Genomic DNA, 11,054 nt, shown 5'->3' on the forward strand with positions numbered 1-11,054 from the left:
AAATAATATTGAGTAAAATTAAATAAATAAAAGCTAAATGCTAAAATGAGCAAAACAGTTAGAGCAAAAGATTAACTAATCAAAATTTACCACAACTGTAGGTAAAAGCTAAAGAAATATAAAACATTATAAGGGTCTAGTTTACATTTCCCCAGCAGTAAGTTGGACCTCTTCAGGGTGAAAGCCCAACTTTGATTACGTGGACTAAATTTCTCAGTACAGACGCAGGTCAGAAGGGGTTCAGTTTGGTGGTTTCAGGAGTTAGTCTCTTCTACTTACAGATTATGTGGTCGTGTTGGCATCATTGTGTCTGGACCTCCAGCTCTTACTGGAACAGTTTGCAGCAAAGTTTGAAGCAGATGAAGATCAGCACCTCGGAGAGAGACACTGAGCAGAGGCACTGCTCCTCCACATCCAGAGGAACCAGTTGAGGAGGTTTGGGCATCTGATAAGGATGCCCCCTGTACTGTATGCATCCCTGGGGAGGTGTCATGGACACATTCAACTGGGAGGAAATCTTGGGGAAGACCCAGGACAAAATGGAGACACTATGTCTCTCAGCTGGGAGTCCTTCCAGAAGAGCTGGAAGAGGTGACCATGAAAGTGATGTTTGAGCCTTTTTTCTGAAGCTGCTGCACCTGTGACCTGACTGGTGAAGCAGCAGGTGATGGATGGGTGGATGGATGGATGGATGGATGGATGGATGGACAGATGGATGGATGGATGGATGGATGGACAGATGGATGGCTTAACTCAATCTAAAATTTGCAACAGGCAAAACCCCAACTAAAAACTAAATGTAGCAAAACCCCTAGCAAATCTGCTGAAGAAGATTGCAAAGAACAATGCTTATGAATAGATCTCAATGTATTTATAGGGAATTTTTTGTAAATAAAGTTTAATCATTGCAAAAGCTTAAAAGTTACAAATATTGTCACATAGAGGAACAAAAGAAGAAGATCCCTGGATTCGTAGGTAAGATCGGAGGTGGAGGAATGACATCATCATCATCATCATAAAATTGTCTATGAGCTTCATCCCATTAACTTTCAAATTGCTCCCTTGTGTTTATGTGCTTTCCTTTAGAAAAAACAGTAGACGCAGGATAGGTACACTTTTGGAAGCTAGGGAATGAGGATAGACTTCAAGATAAAAAAAACAGGTTAAATATTTTTGTGAAAAACATTTTTCAAACCTAATTGTTTTATTACATATATGGATATGTTGCATGCAGATATGGCTTTATTGAACAATTAAAAAAGCAAAAAATAAAAAAGCTACACCTTTGAGCTTATCAATAATAAAATAATTTTTAGAGAGCCACGCGTAACATCTCAAAGTATAAATGTTTTATTGGTTCTGCATAGGACAATAAAGTAGTAATGGTGCCTGATTATTTGTAGGTTTTAAATAGCTATGGCTAGAATCATTGCCCCCGCTTGACCACAGTTTGCTTAGAGCCCTAAAACATAAAAAACTATCATATTTGACATGTTGCATGACCACTCCAGAGTTAAAACACTTGAAAATGCCATCCTCTACAGGAAGCCCACTAGGAATAAAATTTAAAGCAATCCCCGTTTCATAAGACACAGATTGGACAAGAAACGGCAACTGRTTTCAAAATATCACATCAAACCTATGATTAGGTCAAAAAGTGGTCTGTGGAGAAATACACATGCTTATAAGCCTTTATTTTATTTCCAGCTGGGAAATCTCAATTTCCAAATTCTATTTAAGATTTCTTCCTTATAATAACATCAAAAATTCCTCCTTAGAATTACCTAAAAATAGGATTCATACTAAATATTAATAGGTTATCCTGGACTCACAATATCCGGAGCATATGTATCAAAATGTAGCTTAAAAACAGGAGTCTGAAAATGAGCTTCATCATTTTGACCTAATCTGACTTAATCCTCAGTTTGATGTTATGGACCACAAATGTGAGGAGAAAAGCATAAAACAAATTAGGTGTAAGAGGTAATTAGCACCTTTTTATCACCTGCAGCCAAATGGGGAATAATTTTGCTCATGTKGGGTTCATGTGTCTGCATGTTACCAAAATATCTCCCGAACCACGGGATAGATTTTAACCAAACTTGCAGAACATGACAACATTTCTCAGCAGGAAATGCTCTTAGTCAAAAATTTATGAAATGTTGCAGACAATGCATTTTTTTTTTTACGGAATGCTAGGCCTCGTTACGCAAAAAAGGACGATGAGGAGAAATGAATTCAGTCATCAGTCTGCGCCACAACGATCCTCTTCAAGTGGGCAGTTTATCAGTGACATAAGTTTTCCTCCTGAGGGAGTCAGCTGGGTCTTGAGCTGAAACAGCTGCTCTGAGACTCCCAGACTCTGCAGCAGGTCAAACAATGACTTCTTACAGCTTTTTATTGGGACTGGAAGGGGAAATGTTTGGTTTGTGTGCAAGACAGCTGAACAGAAAAAAAGTACAATGTTCTTCCACAGATAAATGAAAAAGAGAGACAGAAGTAAAAAGGGGAGGCAAAAAAATAACAGCAGGATGCATACATCCACATCCTCTTAACAGAGGCTCCACCTGGAAAGGTCGTCTAGTTGAGGATAACAAGGCTGTCTGAGAAGCGAGAGTCCTGCTGTGTGTCCATCAGCTTCAAATAATCCCTGCTGCTGCTGAAGTGTCCAGGTTTCACGTGTCCAACCCCCTTCCTGTTCAGAGACACCCCTGACTGCTGTTCCACGGCAAACCTCAGTGAATCTGTTCCTGTCACTCACAAAGAGGCCCGTTCTGTGCCTCTATTACTCACAGATCCAAACATATTAAACGGATAAAAATAAATAATAAAAGTCAGCACAGGACATTGTTGAGGAAAAATAAATTAGATTTAACAAAAGGCAGTTTTACTAAACTCTCTCTTCGTTTATGGGCTGAGACTGTATGAGGTGGTGTAAGGTACAAAACTCCACTTTACCAATTCTTACTGCACTGGAATTGATTAAAATGATAGTTTAGAGGTTTCTACGTAACTGATGAGCTAAAAACCTTCACATCATCATCAGTTCAAAGTGTTAAATTCTGCAAGAAATGATATATTACTCCTGGAAGTACCACAAGCTGCACTGGAAGTGATAAAGCGGCTGCTGCTGTCAATTTTTGCATCAAATAACCTGAAAAGTCAATGTAAATGATTGCATAATGAGAAACTGACAGCAGCAAACTGGACCATCTGAGTGGTTCCAGCCTTCCATTTATGAGTTTTTAAAACTCAGAGTTAGCTTTGAGAGGAGCGTACTTCAGCTGCAGTTACTAAACTATGGAAAGACATTACTTTACCTCATCTCTGTATTACTGAAGAATTTTTTTCCTTCAACCTTTGACACGTTGTGAGATGTTAAGTGCATTTTTTAAAAAMCGATTTCATGTCATTTTATCCTATTTTGCTGTTTGTCTTGTTTCTTTTTTGTCCTTTGTCTGTTTTATATTTTAACTGTGTATGACTTAACACTTTTTTATCCTTCTGTTGAGCACTTTGGTTCTGTGATATTGTATAAAGGGCATTAAAAATATTAGATCATCCATCCAATTAAACTCTGTYTTTCCAAACCTTGGTCATTCAAAGACAACAATTTAACAGTTCAAAAGGTTCTCCACTTCAAAATCTCTGATCTTTCATTTTAAGTGGTTGTACATATTTGTCCAATATGTTTAGCAGTTTGTGAAACATTCTTCTTGCARTCAGCTTTAAGTGTTTAAAAGCAGCACCCGGCACAGAGAGACAGCCTTCTATACAAAAGTTTCTTCAGTTCTTTTTTTTATTTATTTATTTTCTGACCAATGGACTCAAATGCTGAAGCTCTAATAGATGAAAATTCTCATCTTCTGCTGGGACTGTGACATTTTGACCCCCTGATGACATCATCAAGTGTATATTTGTTTAATGAAATGCAATTTAAATCAAAGAGCTAATCAATATGAATCTGCTGATACACTGTTTTTAAAATTTGATTGATTTACAGTATAGCAAAGTTAATGGCATTTAAGTTTTCTGAGCCCCTAACTTTGATGGCCAAAATGAAAAAAGGGTGTGGTCAAAAAGGGGTCTCTGGGAGGCAGTGAGACCAAACTTTTTTCTGTTAACATGCATTTTCTGGACCGTAGGGTATCTGAAAATAGCGGGGGGCTACTAATAATTAATTTACTCATCGTTTTTCTACCACGTTAGGCCTGAGTTGCACAGGAAGTCTGGGAAGTGAAGAGAAATTGCCAAAGTAAAACACTCCGAGATGCAGCTTCACAGAGTTTCACCTGTACAAACCAGGGTCAATATCCCAGGCGATTGTGGAAGAATTCATCTTTTTTAGATCTTCTCACATCGCAGTGCAGGTCACTGCAGCCAGACTGAGGTCAGACCTACAGAATCTTCTCAGAGTCTGTCAGCACATCCACACTCTGTTCATGATGGATGTGTTTGTGCGTGAGAGGGGTATGAGATTGTTAGCAGTGACAAATAGCCTTGAATAAAATAAAAATCTGCATTTTTGGAGCAGTTTGCTGTCGGTGTTGATGGTTAAAGCAGTCTTTATGAAGGAGCGTCCTGAATGCATGAAGTCTTTGTGTGTGGAACGCCACACAGAGCCCGAGTCGTGCTGAAACACAACGACACGAGGCAATCATTTATGCTGTCTGCTGCACCCACTTAAAATTCTTGGCCTTTCTCTTTCGCTGACTTTTTATTCTTTTTTTTTAATTTTAAGATTTGTCCTCTTAGCCTGTCTCCTTTAGATGGTCTGTTTAAAATGTTTTCTGATGTTACCATTTGAGTGCACCATAAGCTGGTCTGCTGCACATACTGTAAAAGTTGTCAGTTTTGTTTGGTTTCACTTTGATTTTGAAAATAAGAACCATGTGAACCATTAAAGAGATGAAGGATGGCTTTCAGGGTTGTGGAGGGGGGTGGGGGGTGGGGCTTGGCTGTTACCTTAATTTTGTTACCTTGTAAGGCCCAGTTTTCCAAAACTACACTACCTTGACCCACTGATCCTTATGGGGCCCAAAGCACATGTTTTACACATTTTTTTTCATAAATGTGCTACATAATATTTTGTTGCTGTTTGCTTTCATCTACTGATGGATTAGGATGAGGCGTTTAAAACTAGATGGAAGGTTTTGTGACTTGGGCTTCTAAGGATAAATTATTAGTGATTGTGCAAAAATGAACATACCACAAACATTACAGCATTGCCTCAGTCATTCATTGAGGTTTGTACTGTATTTATGCACAGATCTCTCAAGGTCCCATCACAGCATTTTAATTAGCAGGAGATTTATACTTTGCCTGGATCATTGCAACATCTCGGTTATTTTTCAGTTCTTTCGTTGTAGAGTTGTTGCTTTGAGTCATCATCCTAATGCAACAACAGCTTTGATATAAAGAAAAGCTGCTCAGGTCATGTGGCTGCAAAACGAGCCCAAATCATCATTTTTCACCACAGTACAGACATGAGGGGTTTGTTCCAGCAACTCTAAGCTCAGCTGACATAGCTGACATACACCAACACTTCCAAACAAGCTGCACTTGTTAAGTTTTTAAAAAATTCTGTCAGGATCTTTGACATTTAACATCCTAATTTTTACCATCCAAAATTGTTAATGTGGGAATGATTTATAGCATTCACACTACTGAGATCATTTTTTTTCTTCTGTACAATATTTGGCATGTAACTCGTTCTGCAATTTTAGTGCTATTTTAACAATTCATATATTAAAACATTTAGCTCCTTCAGGACATTTCGGCTATGACTTTTGGTATTTCAGCTATTTATGCGTTTTTAGTTACCGGTATGTCACTTTTTCTCAAAATGTTCCCATTGAAAATGAATGGAGCAGGTTTCAACATCCTTTGAAATGTCTCTTTACAGTACCTTACACCTTTTGTTCTGGTTCTGCTTTAGTTTCTTTCTTTTTTATTTTTTTTGCAAATTTTTACTTTTTCACCTGCAATTCTGCTCATTTTTGTTATTCTTCTGCTTCTTTTTAGTGCTTCTTTCTGCTAATTTGAGCCATTTCTGTTTCTTACGGTCACTTTCTGCTATATTCAGCTATTTGCTGCAATTTTGGCTAATGTTAAGCTGTTATTAGCTAAAGTTAGCCTTTTTAAACTAAATACACATTTTTTGTAGCTATTACAATTTATTTCTGCTTATGCTAAATAAAGAATTTCCATCTACATTTTAGCTGTTCTGCTGCTGAATTTGTCTGCTTTAGCTATTTCACAACAAATTATTACTTTTTTGTACTTGCTTTTTTACCTCCTAATTTTAATTTTTAAACACACTTTCACCATCTGGGTGCTAATTTCAACTTATGGCTGGTACGTTTAGCTTACTTATATGTTCATTTAGCTTTTTTACGCTAATTCAGTTTTAATTTAGCTCCTTTCTGTTATTCTTCTGCTAATTTGAGCTTTTTGCACTACTTTGAGTTGCATTCTGCTAATTTCAACTGTTTGCTGCAATTTCACTAATGTTTAGCTGTTATTAGCTAAAGTCARCTTGAAGATAATTTCACATTTTGGTGACTATTTCAGCTTCTTCCTGCTTAGTTTAGGAAACTCGTGCTTCTTATGCTTCCTTATGCTAATTTATTAATTTTCACCTACGTTTTAGTTGTTTTACTGCACCCGTGGGATGTTTTAGCTATTTTACAACAAATTGTCAATTATTTTGTACTTTTTATGTTTTTTTTCTACTAATTGGATGTTTTTAAATACCCTTCACTATCTGGGTGCTATTTTCACCTTGTGGCTGTTACATCTAGCTTGTTTTTATGCTAATTGTACTTTTTTCAGCTATTTTTCTGCTCTTTTCAGCTATTAGACTAAACTTTTTATGCTTATTTCAGCATTTCAAAATGAACTTTTAGTAACTGTTTTGCTTTTAATTTCAGCTCCATTTGAGCAGCTTTCAGCTGTTTTCAGCAAAAGGGATTCACACTAGCATTTTCACAGGAAATGCAGTTTCTCTAGTTATTATTATTATTATTATTATTATTATTATTATTATTATACAGTTTAGCTTTTGTTTCTCAGGTTTAAGCTTTTAGCAACAGTTGTACCAATTTACTGAATTTAGCTTTCAGATACAGTTTTGTTTTACCTTTTAGAGAGTGTTTTGTCATTATTTATTATTGTTATTAGTTATTTTTGTTTTCTAGTTAACAATATATTGCAAAAGTGATGCAATATTAACATTTCCAAAAAACAGCAGCTGAATCAGTGCAACATGTTGGAGATTGGACTTGTTTTAATGTGACAACATCGCACTTTGGTCTTGGCCCAGTTCAGACTAACCATTAGCCCACTGACCAGTCAGAAATAAACTTGCTTTTCAAATCAAAAACCTATCAACAGGTAAATTATTATTAATTAATTATAGTATTTGGCCATGACTTTACCACATAACCCCTACAAAAAGCAAATAAAATTGAAACTTGGTGTCACACATTGCACAAAAGAGGCAATTTAGAGGATTTGATGAAGACTTTAAATATATTTGTGCAAATCTTGAAGTTCCTTTGTAAAATCACCATTAAATCTCTCCCTTCTGGGGCTTTGAAGGCAAAATGTTCAACAGATTTTTGCCTTTTTCTCATTCTTAGATCTACAGCCCTGAAAAGCAAATGAAAGCAAAAGGGCAACAGATGAAATTATCGTGTGTTTTTTGCTCGGCAGGTGATTATTTGATCATCAGGAACCACTTGGATCTGAGCTCAGGCTTTCATGTTGATGCTGTAGAGCAAAGATAACACCTGTTTTGGCACCAAAAACACAGATATAAAAATTTATACGGAAGCTGATATATCACATAAGCCTATTATGAAGCCAAATTACAATTTCACATCTTTTTTAGAGCAGAGTGGGCAGTTCATAGAGCTATTTTCTTATTTGGACATGACAGAGACATGTGGCAGATAAGGCGCCTGTAGCTTCAGACATGGCAGACTTGTTGCTTTATTTTTTTTACTACAAATCCTGTAAAAGTTACTATAAATGACAAAAATCCTTTGTTGGGAAGCTCTGAATACAAAATAGCTCCAGTTTTCTTGTTACAATCCTTTTTGTATAAAGCAAATCACTGCAGAACATTTATTTAATGCAATAAGTGTCCATTATGCATTTTAAATGACCCCAACAAATAGAAAAAATTAATCTCTAATGCTTTTTGGCTTCCACTTCAGTGAGTAACATTTTGTTTGGGAGAGACTTCAAACCAAAATCTTTCAATATAGCATGTAATATGGGGTAATACATTTTATATATTGCCTTAAATAAATTATTAGCCAACAGATATTGTTTTCCATTGGTAGTCTGTGACAGCTAAAGGTTAAATAAAGATGGAAAATCAATCCTCAGGAGGAGCAGGGGAGATGCAGGCTGCAGAGACAGATGTGTCTGGGCTAACATTTTTTTTGCCTGCTGTCACCACGTTAGACAGACAGATGAAGGTACACTCTGCTTAGATCATACTTTATTAGTCTACATTACTGGTGCCATTCATTTTATGGTTTTATTGCTGTTTGTTAGTTTTGGAGTCTTAAAATCAGAGTAATTACTGTAATAGGAGTGAGATGGATTGGTAAAGGGAGAGTAATGATGACTATGTAGGCAGCAGGACACACTGTTGGTTAGAAACAGATCAACAGGCAGAGGAGGCAAAGGAGAGAGGAGACCAGGCAGACAGTCAGAAGTCAGAAAACTAACAGAGTTCAAAAGTGAAAACACATCCAGGCAGCTAAACACAGGAAATAAAAGTGAAATAATCGGTTTAGAACAGAAGAATAGTCGGAAACAGCTCTTGGACCATCTCTTCTGGCCCGTTAGGATAGGGTAGATCTCCTGAAGTGAGGTTCTGTAGAAAGGTGTTGATCAATCAATATCTTACCTGTTATAAATAGGTCTTTGAACAGCCTCACATTGAAGAAATAAAGATTATTTCTGACTGGATTGATGAGGTAAAGATTAGTACCAGTGACACCAAGAGCAGAACTGATTGCTGCCATTTTGAAACAACTYTGTCAAATATTTCAAAGTGATTCAGGTGAACAGTGTTTGTTATAACTTTTCATCACTTTTACTTTTGCATTGCACAGTATGTCTGGCAAAAAAAGGGGGTGGGGGAATAGAAGGGATCCTGGTTCACTGTGATGGAGTGGTGACAAAAAAATAAACAACATACTTGTAAATAAACCTAATAATCATATAACAATCTAAACAATTTCTTTAACTAACATAACATAATTTCCATTTGCTTTAAAAAATGAAACTCAAGATCTTTTGTTTCACATTCATTACATCTGAGTTCTTTTCTATTTTCAGCAGCTAAACAATAGTTTAAAAAGAGACAAGTGATCAAATGCCCTCATCCCCCTCACACACACCCATACACCCACACTTCACTCTGCATCTCTCTACAGGAGGTTGTTTCAGCTCTCTGTTGGCCCGAGGGTCTGAACTGACCACTGTGAGTGGTCAGTCCACCCACTGCAATGTGTTGTTACTGGATGCTGAAACACACAGATAACAACTGTTGCAATAAAAGAAAGAAGAAAAAAAAACAGACATTTGCACAAAGTTGACAGGTATAAACATGGTGCTAACACAGGATAAACTCATGTACACTTCTCCACCATCCTGTGTGGGGAATGTAAAACTGATTAGGTGTTGCCTCAAGGAACAGCTGGAAAAAGTCAGTGATAAGAGCAGGAAACAGCTGGAGTCAGTTCACTTGATTTCAGCAYGACACATTCGCTTGTTCGCTCATCACTCATATACAGTTCAGCATATGTTGCTGTGTCACCTGTGAATTCAAGCTAACTGATTGTTTAAATGCTGCACACTTATTCATAGTGTGGGAACAGAAGCCACAATGAGAGCAAACATCCAGTGAGATGAGGAAAAAAGTAATCCCTGCATGAGATTTAATCCATTTAATACAGCCAGAAGAAGCTTGTTAAAAAAATCACTTAAAATCAGTTGAAATCTGAACAGTTTGGGTGCAGAAAAAAATCCTATAATTTGCTATTTTTGATTTTACCAATTATGAAAAGGCCTGCTTTTAATCTTGGCAACCATTAGAGAATAGCACAAAGATTAAAAAAATAATGATAATAAAAAATAAAACTTGATGACAGCAGGCACATGCAGAAATAAAAAAGGAATATAAAAAATGTAAATAAACCTGTGCAGTGTTACACACAGAAGGTCCTGGGTTTGAGCCCCAGTGGAACCACTGCTGCCTTTTCTTCCTTGATTTTCTACTGAATAAAACAAAACGCACGAAGTTCAGAAACTACCGTTCTATTCTACAAAAATCACTGTAAAAAAGGAAAAAAACATGCGAAGAAGATACCTTAACCTTGTCCATCATTGCATTAGAGATTTGATGCAGGTGACGCAAATGCCAATATATTCACCTTTAGGGTTATCACAAGTGAAGCCCCACTCTGACAAAGCTGCTATATTTTTGGCTCTTCCTGTAAGGGTGTTTGTGTTGTTCTCATTAGATGAATAAAACCAGTTTAATATTAGCCTGTAGGTACTTAAGTACAAAAAGTGCCAGGAGGTTACGTAGGAAAGCATGCTGCCTACAAAGAGTCCCTCTGGAGTCACGTTAATGTGGCCTTCACTGATCACACTGACGAGACCATATGTTCTAAGATTCTACAGCATCACCTTACAGAGGTGTGTAGGTGTGAGTGTGTATGCCCTTGTTTTTGCTACTTGGTGGGGACAATTTTTCCCGGAAAATGCAGCCTCATAGGGACCAGATGCTCCTCGTGGGGACCAAAGGCCGGTCCCCACGACTTCAGAGGCTGATTTTGGGTGGGTGGGGGATGGGGAGTTAGGCTTAAGATTAAGGTGAGAGTTGAATTTAGTTTAGTTTTAGGGTCAGGTAGGTACCTGTGAGGTTAGTTTTAGAGTAAATGGTAATGGTCGGGATATAAAATTTCCAAAAAAATGAATGGAAGTCAATGGAAAGTCCCCACAAGGATAGAGAGACATAGTAGGTG

Source organism: Austrofundulus limnaeus, unplaced genomic scaffold, assembly GCF_001266775.1.
Source record: "Austrofundulus limnaeus strain Quisiro unplaced genomic scaffold, Austrofundulus_limnaeus-1.0 Scaffold80, whole genome shotgun sequence".
Lineage (NCBI taxonomy): Eukaryota > Metazoa > Chordata > Actinopteri > Cyprinodontiformes > Rivulidae > Austrofundulus > Austrofundulus limnaeus.